This window comes from Peromyscus californicus, unplaced genomic scaffold (genome assembly GCF_007827085.1).
Source record: "Peromyscus californicus insignis strain IS unplaced genomic scaffold, ASM782708v3 Scaffold_5__1_contigs__length_169319896, whole genome shotgun sequence".
Taxonomy (NCBI): Eukaryota; Metazoa; Chordata; class Mammalia; order Rodentia; family Cricetidae; genus Peromyscus; species Peromyscus californicus.
Genome location: NW_026294573.1, coordinates 60,264,210 through 60,283,904, shown reverse-complemented (window position 1 = coordinate 60,283,904; position 19,695 = coordinate 60,264,210).

Sequence of the window (19,695 nt, the reverse complement as noted above, 5' to 3'; positions counted from 1 at the left end):
TTCCTTAAATTCTCAGTGCATAGTCTCCTGGCCTGTATAATAAGCTTAAAAATACTTGTTTCATGGAGAAAAATCTGATAAAAATAGACACGATTATTAATTTTAGTGTTGACTTGTCAGGACTAAGGATAACTGCTCAGATAACCAGTAAAACTATCTAGGTATGTCTGAGAGGGTGTTCTTAAAAGAGATTGGCATTTTAAAGGGTAAAATGAGTAAAGAAGATTATCATACCAGTTTGAGTAAGCAATGTTGAGAGCAAATAAAAAGAACAAAAAGGTGAATAAAATTCCTTCTTGAGCTGGGAACATCACCTATTTCTCTCTACTCCTTTGAACCCAGACTGAATGTTTTTCTGGTCATCCATTCTGCAGATGGGAGACCCTGGGAACTCTTAGATTCCACAGTGTGAGCCGATTTCTATAATCAATTTCCTCTTAGACAGAAAGGTGCAGAGATTGGCGGAAGGAGACAGCCTGTTGAATTCATTTCTTCAAAGACCACAAACAGCAAAGGTAAAGCACTGGGCCCTCAGTACTCAGCAGTGGCTAAGTATATAGTGGTATTGTTGTGTTTGGGGGAGGGGGGGATCAGAGACAAAATAACTTGATGACTTCTTAAAGTCTATTAAAGGGAAGTAAGATATTGTGCTGAAGATAGACCACCTGCCCCTCTGTCTTTGTTCAAAAAGAAAATAGATCAAAGATAGGACTGTCCTTCACATGGAAGGATTGTATAGAAGAATGAGAAATGGGTTCTTTCTTAACTCTCTGGAGTTGAAAGCAAGCAGTCAGATAGATTATAAAAATTCTATAAAATTGGGGCTCACTGGCTAGCTTTACAGCCACCCATCAGAATGATAACCAGTCTTGCTCCTGTAACTGTCTCCAAGACTGGACACACTGGAATCTAAGAAAGCTGAACTCTTGCCCACAAGGAAACACTAACATTGTGTCCAATATAACCACATCTATCTCCCCAAATCCTTCTTGACTCATAAAAGTTTTCCATCCTGGAACCAGGAATGGCAAGGTATAGTGACAAATTAATTCCTGCCTTGTGGTTTGGGCTTCTTTTTAGTCAGTTTGTCTGTTATAAAAGGAAATGGATGGTAATCGGTAGTAACTTCTCACTATTCTAAGGGTTAGAAGTCTTAGATCAGGGTATCACCATGGTCGGGTTCTTAATGATGATATTTTTCCTGATTTTTCAGCCATCCTCCTTTTCACAGTATCCTTTATGGTAGAGGGTGAGAATGAAAAAGGAAAGGTGAAACAGAAAACGTGTACCCTTTAATAAAGGTTGAAGGGGTCTTTCATCCCTCATTAAAGGCACTCATCCTTCATGAACTCATTACCCCCAAGTTTCCACAAGCAAATACCATTTCATTCATAACTTAGGCTTTGGCATATGATTGAGGTGTGGGTGTGCAATCATTCAGGGCACAAGGCTAATAAAAGTTCTTATACTCTGTTTTAATATGCATAGAATTAAAGAGAATGAAGATGAACCACACTGGATAACAGAAATATCAGCATTTACTTTGATGTGTAAAATTAGCCCACAAAAGGCATTTTACAGTTGCCTTTGAGGTAACAGAGTTATTCTGAAACTCTCAATGAAGAATTTTTCATAATTCTACTTATGCCTGATAATCTAAAACTACAAAACACATCCTCCATTCCTCCACAGTCGCCTGTCTACTTATTTCTCAAATAACATGATGAACACATTCTTGCCTCCTGGATTTAGCCCAGGCTGTGTTCCCTTTCCCACTTAAGATTCTTCTCTTACTCAATCTTCATGTTCTACTCCAAGTCCCATTGTTACAGTGTTAACCCTGCCCCCATGTGGACTGAATGCATTGACTGTGCCAGGTAATGCACTAGGCACTGGAGATATATAGTCCCCAACAAAACAGATGAGTGAAGAAAGAAGGACAAAAAATAGCTGAAAATTAATGTATTTATGAACCAAAAAGTAGTATGCCAAGGTAATTGTGTAGGATGGGTTATCTGGACAGACACTGATCCCACCAGCTGTCCTAGGATCTGGAGTGACAATGAACTTGGTCAGATGATATGCTCTGAGGTGTTCTCAAAAACAAACAAGGCTTCAGACCAGAAATCCCCACTACCAAGTGGTGATTTGAATGATCATGGCCCCAGTAGGCTCATATATTGGAATACCCAGTTACTAGTTGGTGGACTATGTAGAAGGATTAGGAGGTGTCACTTTGTTGGAGGAGGTGTGGCCTTGTTGGAGAAGATGTATCACTGAGATGGGTTTTGAGATTTTTGAGATTTCATTAGCCCATGCTAAGCCCAATCTCTGTCTCTGTCTCTCTCTCCTGCTTGCAACTTGCAGATCATATAAGCTCTCAGACACTGCTCCAGCACCATGCCTGCCTGCCTAATATCATGGCTGCCTGACACCATGATTCCCACCATAATGTTCATGGACTAACACTCTGAAACTGTAAGGAAGCCCCCAATTAAATGTTTTGTTGTTGTTGTTGTTGTTTTAAGTTGCCTTGGTCATGGTGTCTCTTTACAGCAATAGAAGATAACTGTTAACTAAGATAACTGTTAGGTCAGAAAGAAATGAGCTGGAGGTATATACACACTCTTGGTTGCTATGAAGTCTGCAGCTCATGAGAAGCCCATCTTAACATCTTCGGACCTAGCCAAACTGCTAATGATATACATGATCTGCCTTCTTCATAAAATGAACAAATCTTTCAACATCCTGGTAGTTAGAGCTCTTTCAATAGATCACATCAGTACTATCTTTCTTCAAGTAGCATAAAGTGAATCTTGAAGTGTTTTAGTCTGATGAGGTCCCTTGAGAGATACCCATTTGTTAAGGATCTCTCCTGTAATTTTCAGTCTAAAGTCCATCATTTGTAGACAGAAGTGAGGACAGCACAATGGGAGAGAAGTTGAAAGCAGTGATTTTAAACAAACAGCCAGTTACAAGTGCTGGTGAGGGAGAGATTTGCCATTTGTCTTTTCATACACACACAGGTCTGTCACTGCTGCGTTCATGTCTCTAATCTGATTAGCTAGAGGGGTGTCCAGAAATCCCCTAGCTACAATAGCCACTTGCAAAATCCAAATACATCAAAACAATTATTAATAAAATATATCTATAAGCGTGTTTACAGTCGCAGGGGGTTAAGAGGGGAATGAAACAGCAGCTATTGCAGGCTCTTTCCCCCTGGAATTCATAATTTATTTACCTTGTCTGTCCTGCTCCCAGGGTGGCTACAATCAATTGCATTCAATGTCAGCTGCTAGTACAATGAGATGCTGTGCCTGCATTTTAGCTCTACAGGCTAAAAATTCTACAAACACTTTTAAGAAAACATCAGCATGTACATATTAGCCATTCAGATGAAATATAATTGCCACTAAAAAGTATTTAGGGCCTTACTCCTCCACACAGAGCATCCTTACAGACAGATACACTAGTCAGAGTAAGCCACCAACTGGAATAACCCTGAACTTCAATGATTTAACATAGTAAACATTTCTTATTAATGCTACATCCAACAATGGTATTACTAGTCTAGGCAGGTCTCCTGGATGATTCCCCTACACACAGACTCAAGAATCTAGCAACCTTCTAACCACATTGTTTATCTTGGCAATATGACCCATCACTATTTAATACAAGTGTACAAGGATATGACCATGGACCCCCGGAAATATAACTACTTTTTCATGCCTTGTTTGCTCACATCCCATCAGCCAGAAACAGTTCCAAGGCTTTACCTAGACACATGAGCAATGTGGAATGTGATTCCAGTTGAGTGGAATGTTATAGTCTACTTTATGGAAGGTGAGTGTCAACCTGGTGATCAGGTGACCACTTTAAAATCGTCTGGTCCCCTACCAAATCTCAACCTCTACAAATATTACAGCAGATATCATGCCATATGTCCTAAGGGCTCAGAGTAAGACAACATGGGACAGTAATTTGAAAGAGTTTAGACAAGTATGGTAGCATTTACCTGTAATTCCTGCACCTGGCATGTTGAGGCATAAGGATAGGTAATTCAAGGCTAACCTGGGATACATAGAGGCCAACCTAGGCTTTTTAATGAAACCTTGTATCAAAAATAAATAATAAAAATTAATCTGTTAAAAATAAAGACCAAGTTTGTTTTAGACAATCTAGGGATCAAAGGTAAGGCTTTCTACTCTGCTGGTGACCTGTGTTTCTAGCCCATAAGATTTGAAGCAAACAAATCTAGATTTACATTCTGGTCTACCTCTTTGCAACAGCACAACATTACAGATAATCTATGTCATTTATGCTTCATCAGAAAATAGAGATAAATAGTGATACTTTATTCACATGATAGCTGTGGATTGGATGGAATATATGAGACACACCCCACGCGGTACAATGAGGACTCACATTTTAGATATTTAGAGCTGTCTGTAACTAGGAGCAATTGGCCACTGTAACAACTAGCCACTGTTGTTTGCCCTTGGCAGAGACTCAAAGGCAATTGATGGTTTAGGGAAGCTGGAGTTAGGACTACCTTAAGGAGTATCTTAACTGAGCGCAACTGAATGTATTTTACCTTCTCTGCTTGGTCCTGAATTGTAACTGGGGGCAAAATGTGGTGACATTTCATTTGTGCTTTAATAAATAAAGCTTGCCTGGAGATCAGAGGGAAAAGGCCAGCCATTATAAGTAAACAAAGAAGTCAGGCAGTGGTAGCACATGCCCTTAATCCTGTCACATAGCAGGCAGGATCTCTGTGTGTTCAAGGCCACACTAGGGAACAGAGTCAAGCGTGGTGACACATGCCTTAATCCTACTACCAACCATAGAGGTCTGGAGGTCTGGACAAACAGACAGAAAGTGACAGAGCTGTGTAGGAAGAGGAAGTGATGTAGCTGGGCTAAGAGAACCAATGAGAGAACAGAACAGAAAAGGCAAATAAACGTGAGTATACAGGAAGAAGTTGTCTTTGGAAGCTGTGGAGTTGGTGAGGTGAGGTTAGCTCATGGTTTGTCATGTTCCTCTGATCTTTCTCTCAGGCTTTAACCCTCATTTCTGGCTCCATGTTTTTTATTTATTAAGATCATTTAGAAATTCGTCCACAACAAAAATTAGGGTTGTAGTTAGTAATCACTGGCCAAGTCTTCTAGAATGGGACCAATACCATTGAGACTATGGGTTGGTTTTCTGTATTGATGGCTGAGGAGGATAGACGTATGAGTTTTGTTGACATACATGGTGTGGTATTCATCACTTTATAAGCTTAGTCTCACATGAACTCCAGTTATTTTAAGATGGATGGGTCTCCTCTTTCACGTTGACATAGATGACTGTCCTAGGTCTATATGCCTCTGGTAAAAAAAAAAAATTAATTTCAGAAATTTCATTGTCTTGAGCCCTGAGCATATGGGATAATGGAAAGGAAACTATACAGCAGCATCAAATTCTGTGCCAACAGCAAAGCCGAGTCTACCACAACAGTACACTGCATCCAGCAAATTTCTCTGCAGCCACGTGAAACCATGGCTCAAGAGCAATAATGTGCTTTACAATGCTCTGAGTGAATGGGCTTTCCAGGCTACTGGAGAACTGAGGGCTGAGAGAGGGGCTCAGCAATGCCTACACAGCCCCTGCCTTGTTCCCTAGTTCAGAATGGTATGCTCTAATACAAGTTTGATTCAATAACCAGCAGAGCCTAAAGTTTGCAAACGTCCCTTGAAAGGGAAGAATTGAGCATATGAATCAACTGAAGTCTTATGTTTTAGGTTGTGAGCCTAGCCTTGGTGGTTGAGTGATCTCTCCAGCCCAATCCATCTCTCCCAGTGGTGGGACTGAGATACTAACATATCCACAAAATATGACTCACTACCTGCCCCGACTGCAAGATTCGCTGGCATTCAGAGCTTGTGGGGGTTCCCAGCCAAGGACTGGAAGCTGAAATGCTCGGAGACCTAGGGCAGAATCAATCATGACTGATCCGAAAAAAAAAAAGTCAATGAAATGATTCCTAATGATATTCCACTATATTCATAGATTGATGCCTAGCCCAATCATCATCAGAGTGTCTTCCTCCAGTAGCTGATGAGAGCAGATACAGAGATGTGCAGCCAAACATTAGGTGGAGCTTGGAAAACTCAGCAGAAGAGGGAGAGGAAGGATTGTAGAAACCAGAGGGGCTGAAGACACCAGGAGAACATAGTCCACAGAATCAACAAAGCAGGGCTCACAGGGGCTCACAGAGACTGAAGCAGCAACCACAGAGCCTGCATGTGACTGCACCATGCCAGGCCCTCTGCATACATGCCATGGTTCTTTAGCTCGGGGTTTATACTGTACTCCTAACAGTGGGAGTGAGTGTGTCTCTGACTCTTTTGCCTGCTCTTGGGACCTATTTCTTCCTACTGGTTTGCCTTGTGCACTCTAGTCCAGCCTTGTGCCTAGTCTTATTGTATCTTGTTATGCCAGGGGAGGTTGGAAGGACAGGCGGGAGGGAGGGTGAGGTTGGGATGTATTATGTGAGAAAAGAATAAATAAATTAATTAATTAATAAAGAGCTTGGACTTTTTGGTTGTGTTTAAAATATTTCTTCATTTATATAATTCCATATAAGAAAATACAGTGATTATTTTAGAAAAATATTGTTGTGGTATAAATTGAAACCATAAAGAACATTCAACTCTGGGTTTATTGTCTAGTGCCAGATTTACATTTTCAAGTGAAATAAAAGAGTAAAATGGTTTACCTACTGAAAAGCAATTCAATTGAATATGTGAGTTCTTGAAAGACTCAATATAAAATGAATCTGGTCTAGCACAAAATTTAGCTTCCTGGAGCCTTTACCTTAGGCAGTATTACTATTGACTGCAGGCCCCTTTCTCACTAGTCAGAGACAGGGCCATGGAAGGCATTCTGTGTCGGCTTCTGTCCTCTGTACCAATATCCTTTCTGCCACATTTCGGAATCCTTAACTAAATAAATCTGACACTGACGTGTGTGTGCACATGCCTATGTGCCTGTGTGTGTGTGTGGGCGGGGGGGTGTTCACACATGTACCAATTCAACCTCCAGGGTTCCAGAGTCCATGTGAGTTGTTGTTGTTATCACTAAAAAATAAACCACTTGAAATTTTCTGCAGGAGACCTGGTTCAGACAAGAGGTGGTGGCCAGCTAAGTGACAAACGTTAGAAGAGACACAGAACATTCTAAGGAGGAACCAGGACAGAAGAAAGACTTGAATGAACAGGCCATGGGAATGAACATTTGGTTCATGAAGAAGGCGACTGAGTTCATGAAAACAGCATCATCCAATAACAGGTCTATCACCACCCTCCAGGGCAGGCCCCACACCTGGGAGGAGTCGGACAAAAGAAAATGAACTCTCTATGTATTTTGCGTGGTTTTTGTTTCATTTTGTTTTGTTTTAGCATTTTTATTTTATTGGGTTTTTGTTGTTATTTTTATTTTTGTTTTTATGGGATGAGAGAGAGAACATAATATTGGGTGGTGGTGAATAGGGAGGTGGGAAGGATCTGGGAGGAGTTGTGGAAGAGGAAAACATGATCAAAATATGTTATATGGAAATTTAAAAAAGAAAAACATACAATTAATAAAAAAAGAAAAGAAAATCCCCTTGGTTACATCAATACAAAAAGCAATTGTTTTCTGGATTTCTAAATGTAGTTTGAACCTGTCTGACATTCCTATAAATTGTGTTATAAACTAAGTGCTAGGCTAGAATTAATTCAAATAACTTCCTTAGAGCTAATTGTTAAAGATCCAGGAATTCTGAGAGGATATTATTATTACTATTAATATTGCTATTATTAAAATTTTAATTCTATAAAATTGTTATATATTTTTCAAAAGGTAATGAATACTCCAAATACAATATTTACCGGTTATTTCTATGACATTTTGCTATTATCTATGCTCCTGATATGTGTCTGCTATATATATATAGAGAGAGAGAGAGAGAAAATACTACAAAACATAGCAATGATAAGTCTCCTTTTTAAAAAGGACTTTCTTTAACTACATGTATATGTGCGTGGTGGGGGTAATGCATGTGTGATAGTGCAGGTGCCCATGGAATCCAGAGGTGGCACTGAATGTCATGGAGCTAGTGTTACAGGTGTCTGTGGCCACCAGATGTGGGTGCTGGGAACTGAACTCACCTCCTCAGCAAGAGCAGCAAGTACTCTTTGTCAGTGAGCCACTTCTTCAGCCTTCAGCAACTCTTTTCAAATCCTTATTTGGTATTACATTGTCAGTTTGGAATTAGTTGTGATAGAAGAATGTGCCATAGAATCAGCAAAATTTGAAAATGACAATTCCCCAATATTCTGAAGAACCAGTTCTTGAGCATTTAGTAGAATACTACTGACGGTAACTTCCTCAGGTTTCAAACGGTTCCAATAGTTTCAGTATCTCATTGATTACAAAAATGCTGTACATTTCCATTGTCTCCTGTTTTGCTCAATATGACATCACATATACAACTGTATTAAACACTTCGCCATTTGACAGAATTCTAGAAAGTGGCAATCAATTCATAATAACGACTATGTTAAAGTTATATACATGAGACTTGATGGATTTGAAAATACACCCACCAAAAAAAGAACCACATCCCTTCCTTGCTGCTTTAGTTGTAAACAAGGGGGAAGTAATAACCATAAAAGTAGAATAAAACATTCTAGCAAAGTGAATGCAGATTCATAGAACTACACTCGACAACAAAAAGTTTAGATTAGTCAAACTGATGTCCCAGGGAAGAGTGGAAATAGTTTCTCAGAGAGAAAAGGAAAACCATGTGCAGCTTGTCTTTAAGTTATTGGAAGGTAATCACATAAAACAAAGATTGGATATCTTCTGCTCTGCATCAAACAGAATCTTAAACTTTTCCATTTGCAAATGGATATACCCTGGGTATAGAGTTATATAAAATAGGCATAAAATCACTTGTTGTTAATCACAAAGAGATGTATTTAAAACAATTCTTTGGTATACACATAATATTAACATTTAACTGGTGTGTGTGTGTGTGTGTGTGATTTGTATGCGCACATTTTTGTGCATATTCACAGGTGCATGCAAACACAGACTCCAGAGGAGGATGCCCTCCTCAATTACTTTCTACTTTTCATTTTGCAGCAGGGTCGCTCACTAAACCTGGAACCAGGCTGACAGCTAGCAAACCCCAGGAATCCACCACCTTTATCCACACCAAGTCCACTCCCAGCACTGGGCTTTCAAGCACCTAGGGCCGGCCACACTTGCTTTTTACATGGGGGCTGGGGATCCAATTTCAGGTCTCAGGTCTGCACAGCAATCTCTCTTATCCACTGAGCCATCTCTCCATTTTTTTCTTTTAATGGAATTTGTTATTTTTTCCATGTTTTATTGTGTAACAATTCCTTATCTAATGAATTTTAGTTGTCTTCATCATCTATTACTCTCTTGAATCCCCTTCCCTCTCCCATTGAAATCCTTCTTCTCTCAAACCCCAACCCCAATTTTAACATCCATTACAGACAACGTAAACTTCCTTGCTGATGAGACCAACATGCCATTTATTTTTGCATGAAGAATTAAATCTTGTCCAAATATTTGATTCTGAAGGACACAGAGCATCTTTGATTTTTTTCAGAGTTGTTTGATAATTTGATCTTTGACTGGTAATACTGAAAACACTGCTTCACATAAATGCACAGTACAAATGGAAAGAGTATGTTGAGAGCCATTTCAGAATTGTTGGAAATTCTGTCCTAATCCCAAGCCAAAACTCATTTGATGATTTTTAATAAACTCATCAGCAACTCAAACAGCAACTTTTAAAATCAAACATCCTAAGATAATAGGATCCAAATATGCACTATTTTGATACTTACATACTAAGGAATGATAGTAAGGGAAGTAGTAAAAGTTCTGTTGTCAGTAATTAAACCATTTTGTTTCTATAAGAGCCGAAAATTTTGTATGTACAGTAAAAACACAAAAATTCAAAGCAAAAAAGAGTCTCAAGTCAGACCTGAGGTGTTTCAGGCAGCATTTGTTCGGGGCTCATGCTGGTGTGCGTTGCAAAGCATACATGTTATACGTTAAGAAGCAAGGCTAAAAGCAAAGCCACATGGTGAAATATGAGTTAGTACTACCAGAAACACTTTGAATTCATTTTGCATTTGTTTTTAATTTTTTTCATTGAACATTCAAAAATCTAGTACTATTGCTACGTTTTTCTTCAACCTCCACATTTACTTCTTTGACTGATAGTTTAAGAAACTAAACATCAGACAATAGCTGAAGAATCAATATTTAGACATTCTAGAGAGATACGTGTTTTTATAATGAAGAAATGACCATTTTGTTAAAGATGATCCAAGACACATGGCCAACCTTGAGTAGGAGTGGATTCCCATTCCAGTGCTCCTCAAATGCAGACCCATCACGAGGTTGGCACATGGCAGCAATTCAAAAGTATTGACACGATTAAATGAATGAATGTGCCAGTAGTGGTTCTCAAATAGAGCCTCCTAACAGGTGTTTGGAAATGTCCCCACAAACGTAGAACTCTACCAACCTAAATGACACAAAATGAAGTTTCTTCTTACAGGTAAGCAAGGAGTTTTGAGAATGATAAATAACTAATGTGGAGATTTAAACATTTGCTGGAAGAGCAAAGTGCTCCTCTAAATGTTGGAGTATGCATTTCTTTACAAGAAAAGGAACACTTCTCAGAGGCTCTGCAGAAATCACGGCATGTTCAGGAAAGGAGTTATGAGAATGCTCAATGCTAGCAGTCTGGGAAAGAAAGTAGGGGAAAAAAATTCCAGGTAGAAAAAAAAATAGGCAAAATAATTACATTTGGTCAACTGAATACTTAAAACAAACAAACAACTTCTACTTGGATGTATTCTAATGTAAGCACAATCTGACTGGATGTTGAGTCTAGGTAGTCTTTTTTTTAAAAAAAGACTGGAGTGTAACTGGAAGTTTCTCCGGTCTGTGGTCCAGCCATATCTCTCCCACCCACATCTCGCAGCCACTTGGTTCCAAGTTAACACACACAGAGGCTTATATTATTTACAAACTGTAGGGCCTATGGGTCAGGCTTCTTGTTAGCTAGCTCTTACAACTTAATGCGGCACATTTCTATTAATCTATATGTTGCCACATGGCCATGGCATTACCGGTCTGCTGGCATCTTGTTGCTCCTTGGGTGGTGGGTTGATGTCTCCTGGCTTCCCACCTGTCTCTTTCCTGTATATCTGTTTGGATCCCCACCACCACCTCTAAGCTGCCTTGCCATAGGCCAAAGCAGCTTATTTATTAACCAGTGGGAACAAAATATAGTCACAGCATACAGAAAGATATCCCACATCAGAAGATTAGCTTTCATTGCTGTGACAAAATGCCAGAAAAAGACAACTTTATTAAGGAAGAGTTTATTTTGACTCAAGGTGTATAGTCCATCATGATTGGAAGCCACACTGGCTAGAACCATGCTAGCTGTAATGACATGAGCATCTGCAGTCAGGAAGCAGAGAAAAATGAATATCAGTGCTCAACTCAATTCCTTCTTCTTCATTTAGACCCAGCCCCCCTCCCCCACCCTATGGGCTATGGTTTTGCCACCCACACTCAGGGCAGGTCTTCTCTCCTCACTAAATACTGCAGACATCACCCACAGATGCACCCAGACTTCTGGATGATTCCAGATCTAAGGGGCAATGAGATTGGATTAACCATCGTAATTTTTGATCTTTAATGGTTTGTCCAGAGGCAGGAAGAGGGGTATCAGAGTCTACCACATGATCAAGAAACCCACATCCCCGTCTTAGCCCAGGGTCCTCAGAGTTTCCTTTGCTTGAGCCGCCAAGGCTTTCTGTCTGCTGTTCGGTCGCAGCACAGCTAAGCAGGCTTCCACTTTAGCGTCTGAGCACATGTTCTTTTCTTCAGTTCAGACAGAGCTTTCTTCCCTAACACACACACAGTTGGTTCCCTTTCAGCCTGAGACCTCCTCTCAATGTCACATCAAAGATTCCTTCCTTGTCCACACAATCCTAGACAGTGTTATCTGAAATCTTCACCTTCCTTAGCCTCATAGTTATTTCTCTTTAGTGCCAGAATGCAAGCTCTCCCTCTGAGCAGGCCATTTTCTGTCTTGTTACTTGTACATTCCTGTTGTAGTCTCCAGCTGCCGTTGATTCCATCTGAGTATTTCAACCTATCATAGATACAGAAAGTGATCCCATCAGAGGAGGGCACCCACGATGGCTGGGAGACTCGAAGCTTCATAGCATGAATGAGGAACTGGTACGTGGTCCTAATAAACTGGATAGTATGAGAGCCACATGGGAGACTGTCTTATGAGAGAAAATTGTAGATCCTGAGATATGGAGTTGGTGAAAATACCATCAAATGGTGCATATTCTTATATGTCTGTAAGGTACCCTCTAGAAGAAGGACTGAAATTGCCCTGAATTTGTCCCCAAGGAGAAAACCTATAGAGTAAAAATCTTGTGAGTAAAGTATCAGCTGCCACAAGAAAAGATTGTATAGAGAAAGCAATAGCCAAAGATCAAAGGGGTCCTTTGGGGCAGTCGAAGTCACCATATAAAGAGTGATTTGAGCAGAAGCCAGGCAACCAATTCAAAAGCAATGAAATGCTCAGCTTAGCCAGGGCATCAGACCAAATAAGTAGCATCTATATGTCACCCACTATACACCAGAAAGTCTCTACCGAGTGTATGACAGATATTAGCTCATTTCATCCTTACAAAGAACTGAGGGGTTAAGTACCACTGTCACCATTTTGCAGTACAACACATCAAGAAGCAGACATCAACGAACTTGACCAAGTTCACACCTTGCCAGTAAGTGGCAGAGCTGGCTTTGAAAATGGCCTTTAATGTCCGCTCTGTATTTCACAGCAATTCTTTTTATGCCTCAGCTGGAAATGAGTTGCTATCCTATTTTTGTCATCTTCAGAAAAAAAAATAATAATAAACATTCCCAAGTGTCCAAGCGAGATGAACCATCCCCACAGAGGCTCAGATTACAGGGGGTGCATAACTCGGGGCTTAGTGAACAGACACCCTGAAATCCTGTGCTGAATGAGGGACTCTGCCTCTTTCCAAGCAGGCATTTCTTTCCTTCATTGGTCTACTCTTCACTTCCTCAAATCCACGAGGGAGAGCACTTCCTCTTAGTGACTGGTATATCTCCTGTATTAAGCTAATACTTGTTTAAGACAGGAGACAAAGAACGGAAGGAAAGAGGAAGAGAGTTGGTGTTTTCCTGGCTTCTTCGACCTGGACTCCATACAGTGGGGTCTCCCCTGTTGTCTTTACCAGGAATCTATCAAGAGAAAGAAGCCGCCAGAAGCCCCAATCTCAAACTAAACGTACAGCCCCTGTGGCTTTCAAAAAGAATCCATTGCAAATAGGTTCCTAAGTTAAGAGAAAAGCAAAAACACGAAATTTGTTTTCAAGCAAGGTTGCTGCAGCATGGATAAAAGTTTAGAGTGTATCTCTGGGTTGCTATCAAAAATCTCATTCTGATTAAATGTAATAAAATAGAGTCAATACTAAAATATTAATAAAATGTTGTTTTTCCCTAGTCACTGGCATCTAATAAAGGTGTTTTGGTTCTATTTATGAAGTAAATCATATTACTTAGTACCCAAAGGTGCTATTTTGTCTGTGGGAGGTAATCACATTCTAATTTAATGACAGAGGAAAAGAATCATGCCTGACGAAAAGAACTGTAACCCAGGCTATCCAGCTTCAAGATGACCGCAGCTTATGAGAGGCTGCAGGAACACCAGTGCTTGTTCAAGTGTTGAAATTAACAGGCTTAATTTTTTTCGTTTACTATATATCAGTTTGCCTTCTTCCAGATCCCACATGCCCACACTATCTTTTCATGAATATTTAATCTCTCCCTCTCCCCACTCCGGAAGTCAACTCTGAAGCCACCCTTGTAGAAAAGGAACTGTAAACAAGGCTGAGGTGAGAGCAGATGCAAAAGAAGAGCCAAACATCCCAGAGTCACCATCAAAGGAGACCGGAGGAACAATTATGAGCCAGGATGGGACAGATCCATTCTGGAGGCACTCAGAGTTCTAATACATTCCCCAAGTGGAGAAGTGGATTCTATTCTGAGGCCCAGCGGGGAAGCTTATGAATACTTTACAATGTTTGCATTAGAGAGCCCCTGTCAGCAGGAAGAGATTGCATCCTTCGGATGAAAAAGCCACTCCCTGGTCAGTGGCTAGAGATGCTATGCCTTTCTTGAAGCAAACTTCCTGGAAGCAGTTGAGTCACCAGACACCATGATTTATAGCAGACAGAAAACCTTCAGTGGAGGAGTAATAAACTCCTTCATTAGCATCCATTAGGCCCAGGAGTACACTTGGCCTCCTAGAAGAGTTGAGCCGGAAACCGTTAGTACAGCCACCTTTTGGATTGCTTGTAGATAATGGGAGAACGGCCTTGAGAGAGTCCCTTCTTCCATCATCATCGTAATCGTCTACCTTCAGTTGGGAGTGGCATATCTGGGAGTTGATTTGGGTAGAAAAGTCAGGAGTCAGCATGATTTCCCCAAATTCTAATGGTTGGATCCAAATGTCTGGGAAGCACGCTTGTCTAATGCCCGGGAGACAATTACTTAGGCCGTTTCACTGTCAAAGCACACTTTCCTTTAAGAGAGTGTGGGAAGAACTGGGCCCAAGTCCTAGATTCAGTAGAGTTACAGGAAGTACTTGTTTTCCTGTAAGAAGAATAAGGCCTATCTAAATTCTATGCCTAATTAATTTCATTTAAATGGCATTTGGTTCAAAAGTATTTTATAGTTCGGGTTCCCATCAGAAACTGACCTAGAGCTGGATAATGGAATGTAAACAAGAGGTGTTTTAGGATCAACTCTGGCAAAAAAAAAAAAAAAAGAGTTTATTATCAACGAACTGTCAGGAAGGCAATCTGCACTAGGGAATTCTGGGAAGCAGCATAGAGAACATGCCTCAAAATTAACCCTTCTGAGAGGAGGGGCTAGTATCAGACTCTTACTATGGGCTGCTGGAGGCAAGGGTAGGGCCTTGACTGTCCAGCCCTGACAAGCTGCTTGTGCCTCTGTGGGGCTGAGTCGGGGGATAGGTGGGCTGCAGCAACCAGAAACAGCTCTCAGGAAAGAGGAAGCATCAGTCCAATGTGCAGTAACATTGCAGGGTCTAAGGCCACGGGCAGGGCAGCGTGCTGCTACAGGTAAGACAAGACCGGAATGACACAGGTGCCGGACTACAGTGAACTAGAAAACATAGGCTTGAATTGTTCCACACACAGATACTACTAACATTTGTCGCTGGACTCAGTCAAGACCAAAACAGAAGTTACTTATACATCCTCTGCACCATCACCACAGTGCCCAGAATGCTTAAGTGTGAAGCAAGACTGGGTTGCTCTGGCTAATGAAAAGGAGAGGTGTAGCTGGAATTTTCCTGCCTGGCCCACAGTCAGGACAAATCTCTCTCACCGGCCAGTCCCACAGCCACTCAGACCCAACCAAGTGAACACAGAGACTTATATTGGTTACAAACTGTATGGCCGTGGCAGGCTTCTTGCTAACTGTTCTTACAGCTTAAATTAATCCATTTCCATTCATCTATACCTTGCCACGTGGCTCGTGGCTTACCGGCATCTTCACATGCTGTTTGTCATCGTGGTGGCTGGCAGTGTCTCTCTGACTCAGCCTTCCACTTCCCAGCTTTATTCTCCTCCTTGTCCCGCCTACACTTCCTGCCTAGCCAATGGCCAAACAGTGTTTTATTTATTGACTAATCAGCAACACATTTGCCATACAGAACATCCCACAGCAGAGAGGACACGAGAGACCCTAGGCGAATCTCTGGAAGGCTGGCAGGTATGTAAGAGCATGAGTCTGGGAGCCTGGATGTGGCCACTGAATAGAGCAGATGGATCACCTGTACCACTCCCCATCCTGTTTCCTCCCCAGGTAGAGAGCTATGACACAGGTGCCAGCATTGCAGGTAGACTATAGGTGAACTAGAAAACATGGGCTTTAATTGTTCCACACATAGGTACTGACAAGAGACTAAGGAGTAGGTGATGCAAAATTATATTATTTATATGCAAAACAATATTTATATTTTATTTATAGACAATACTTTTATATTTTATGTTCTTTTCAGTGGAACATGAGCATATGTACATATAACAAAATTTCTTTTAAAATTGTTGTTGAACACTATGTTACACTTTAATGGTTTGGTACGATTCAGAAAGCTGCTGAATTCTCTCTCTCTGAGGAGGAATTTAAATGACACCCAAGCATATTACCATGGAGAGCACTTTTGCTTAAATACCAAAGTACTAAAACAAATGACCTAAAGGCTAGTTCAATCTCTGACACGGATTTGGCATACTTCAGGCCAACTTCAATTTTTAATAAACATACCAAAAATTATTATGTTTGTGTCTATGTGTGTGGTGTGCATGTTAGTCCATGCTTACGTGCGCATGTGTACATATATCTCTGTGGCGGGGGGGGGGGGGGTCTGGAGGTCAATATCAGCTATCTTTCTCAATCACTTTCCACTTTATTTTTGAGACAGTCTCTCACTGATTGGCTAGACTGGCTGGCTAGCAAGCTCTTAACATGTGCCTTTGCTGCCCTACGTATAGCCCCCACCCCCGACAGAACAAGGGTTAAAGTGCTGCCATGTGTCATCATGCCCGTCTTTCTACATGGGTCCTGGGACTGGGAATTAAGGTCTTCATGCTTCCATGGAAAGGACTTCGCTAACTGAACCATGCCCTCAGTCCTGAGCCCAACATTTTTCATAGGAGAGATTTCACACTAAACTCTGATTTCTGGGTATAAAAAAAAAAAAGGTTAGAAATGTTTATACAATGGGACAACCAACCGCACAACAGTCATTTAAATACTGCCTCCGTTTCTTTGTTCAATGTTGTGATTAAAAATATCATGGCAAAAGAAATTGAAGGGATGATAGGTTTAGTTTGGCTCCTAGCTCTAAGTTATAATTCATCATTGCAGAGAAGTCACAGTGCAGGAGCTGAAAGGATCTGGTTTTAGGGCATCCATCCACAGTCCGAAAAACAGTGACAAACCCTGTCAAGGGCCCTACCCCAGGAACTGGTGCCACCTCCTTGTAGTGTGGATCTTTTTACTTCCAGTAACGTAGTCAACATAATTCTTCAATAGGAGTGCCTGGAAGCTTGGCCACCGGGTGATTCCAGATTCTACAAACTTGACAACTAACACTAACCTTAATAACTCTCCCCCTTGTCAACTTGGCACCCACCCACGTTGCCTTTAAGCCTTGACCTTCTCCTCTTGTCCTCATAGACTCATAACCATCTCACAATATGAAATATATTACATCCAACTTTAAAATTTCCATAGTCTTTAGTAATTCCAACACCTTTTAAAGTCTGTGCAAGCAGCAGAATGGTGCACTGGAAGTGTACCAGGGCCCATAAAGGTCAAAATTCTGAGTCTCATCTAAGACCCGAGGAAGTTTCTTAACTGTTAGCCTCCATAACCTCAAAACACAAGTTATGTGCTTCTAACTACAGTGATTTAGAATAAATATATCATCCAAAAATGAAAGAATTGGGGCATAGCATGGAATGATCAGACCAAAGCAAGATTGAAACCAACAAGGCAAACACCATATCTTCCAGCTCCATGTCTAACATCTGGAAGCCATGACGGAATCATCTACTTTTCAAAGGGCTTGAATAGCCCCAACTATTGTGGAATATTATTTTAAGATGTGTTACATTTGTTTATGCTGTGGAGCATTTGCTTAATGATGCAAAGATGTGATACATTCTTTTATGTTGCATTTGTTTAATTCTGTGAAGCTGTGTTACTTTGTCTAAAATACCTGATTGGTCTAATAAAGAGTTGAACGGCCAATAGCAAGGCAGGAGAAAGGACAGGCAGGACTGGCAGGCAGAGACAATAAATAGAAACAAAAATCTGCGAAGGGGATCTAGGCATGAGAGAATAAGGAGGACTCCAGGAGTCAGCCACCCAGCTACACAGCAAGCCACAGAGTAAGAAGTAAAGAAAGGTATATAAGATAAAGATAAAAGCCCAGAGGCAAAAGATAGATGAGATCATTTAAGTTAAGAAAAGATGTCTAGAAACAAGCCAAGCTAAGGCCGATCTTTCATAAGTAAGAATAAGACTCCGTTTGTGATTTATTTGGGAGCAGGGTAGCAAAAGCCCAAGAGTAAAAAGTAAAAACAACCAACAACACCCAATTCTCCACATCTGCAATCTGCAGCATGCTTTTCCATAGGCTTTCTCCATTCCATGCTTGACACCTTCTGTAATGGACATCCCATTGTAGCAGGCTTTCTTGAACAGCCAGCCCCCAAATAATGATGTGGAAACTTAATATTAGTTATGAATTCTTGCCCTTAATTTAGCCTTGTTTCTAGCTAGCTTTTTTAATAAATTATCTTGTTTCTTTCTAGTGATATTTTATTTGTGCTGAAATGTGGTGATACTTTATTTGTATGTTAATAAATAAAGCTTGCCTGGAGATCAGGGAAAAGACCAGCCATTTTAAGTAAACAAGAAGTCGGGCAGCACACACCCTTAATCCTATTGCTTAGCAGGCAGGGTCTCTGTGTGTTCAAGGCCACACTAGGGAACAGAGCCAAGTGTGGTGACACTTTAATCCCAGTACCAACCATAGAGACCTGGAGGTCTGTACAGACAGACAGAAAGTGACAGAGCTGTATAGGAAGAGGAAGTGAGGTAGCTGGGCTAAGAGAGCCAATGAGAGGGCAGAACAGCAAGGCAATAAAGGTATGGTTAGACAGGAAGTAACTTGCTTTTGGAAGCCACAGAGTTGGTGAGGTAAGATTGGCTGGTGGCTTTCCCTATTTCCCTGATCTAAGGCTTTCATCCCTATATTTGGATTCGTGTTTTTTAATTTAATAACACCATTTAGAAATTCGCCTACATTTCTTTTCATCTATGTTTTACCTTGGGGCTTTTTACCTTTCTTTCATTCTGTTTGTCCTACTTCCTTGCTTCCTCTGTGTCTGCCTGGCTGGCTGGCCCTGGGCATCTCCCTCTCTTTCTCTTTCATTCTCTTCTCTCTCAAGCCTAGATTCCTCTTCCTATTTATTCTCTCTGCCTGCCAGACCTGCCTATCCCTCTATTACCTAGCTATTCACCATTCAGCTTTTTACTAGACCACTCAGGTACCTTACACAGGCAAAGTAAAACAAATGTAACACATCTTTACATAGTTAAACAAATGCGGCATAAACAAATGCAACTCACCTTTCCATAGTTAAAGTAATATTCCACAACATCCCATAATAATGGCATCTCCACCATCCTGAGGTGTCCATTGCAACTTACATTTCACTTTCGATAGCTTCATACAATGGTTTTTCAGCACCCCCCTGAAGCAAATCCAACCCTGCCACACATTTCTAGAACCATGGTGAAAGACACCATCGCCCTCCCACCCCAATCTTGCATCTTTCATGCCTGTGAAATCAGTATCATATAGACAATGCTACCAAATTCTACTATCAGCTAGAGAAGGAACTTGGCCTTCGTTGAAACAGTTGCATCAGCTTCTGTTTGTTGACCTTGAAGAAA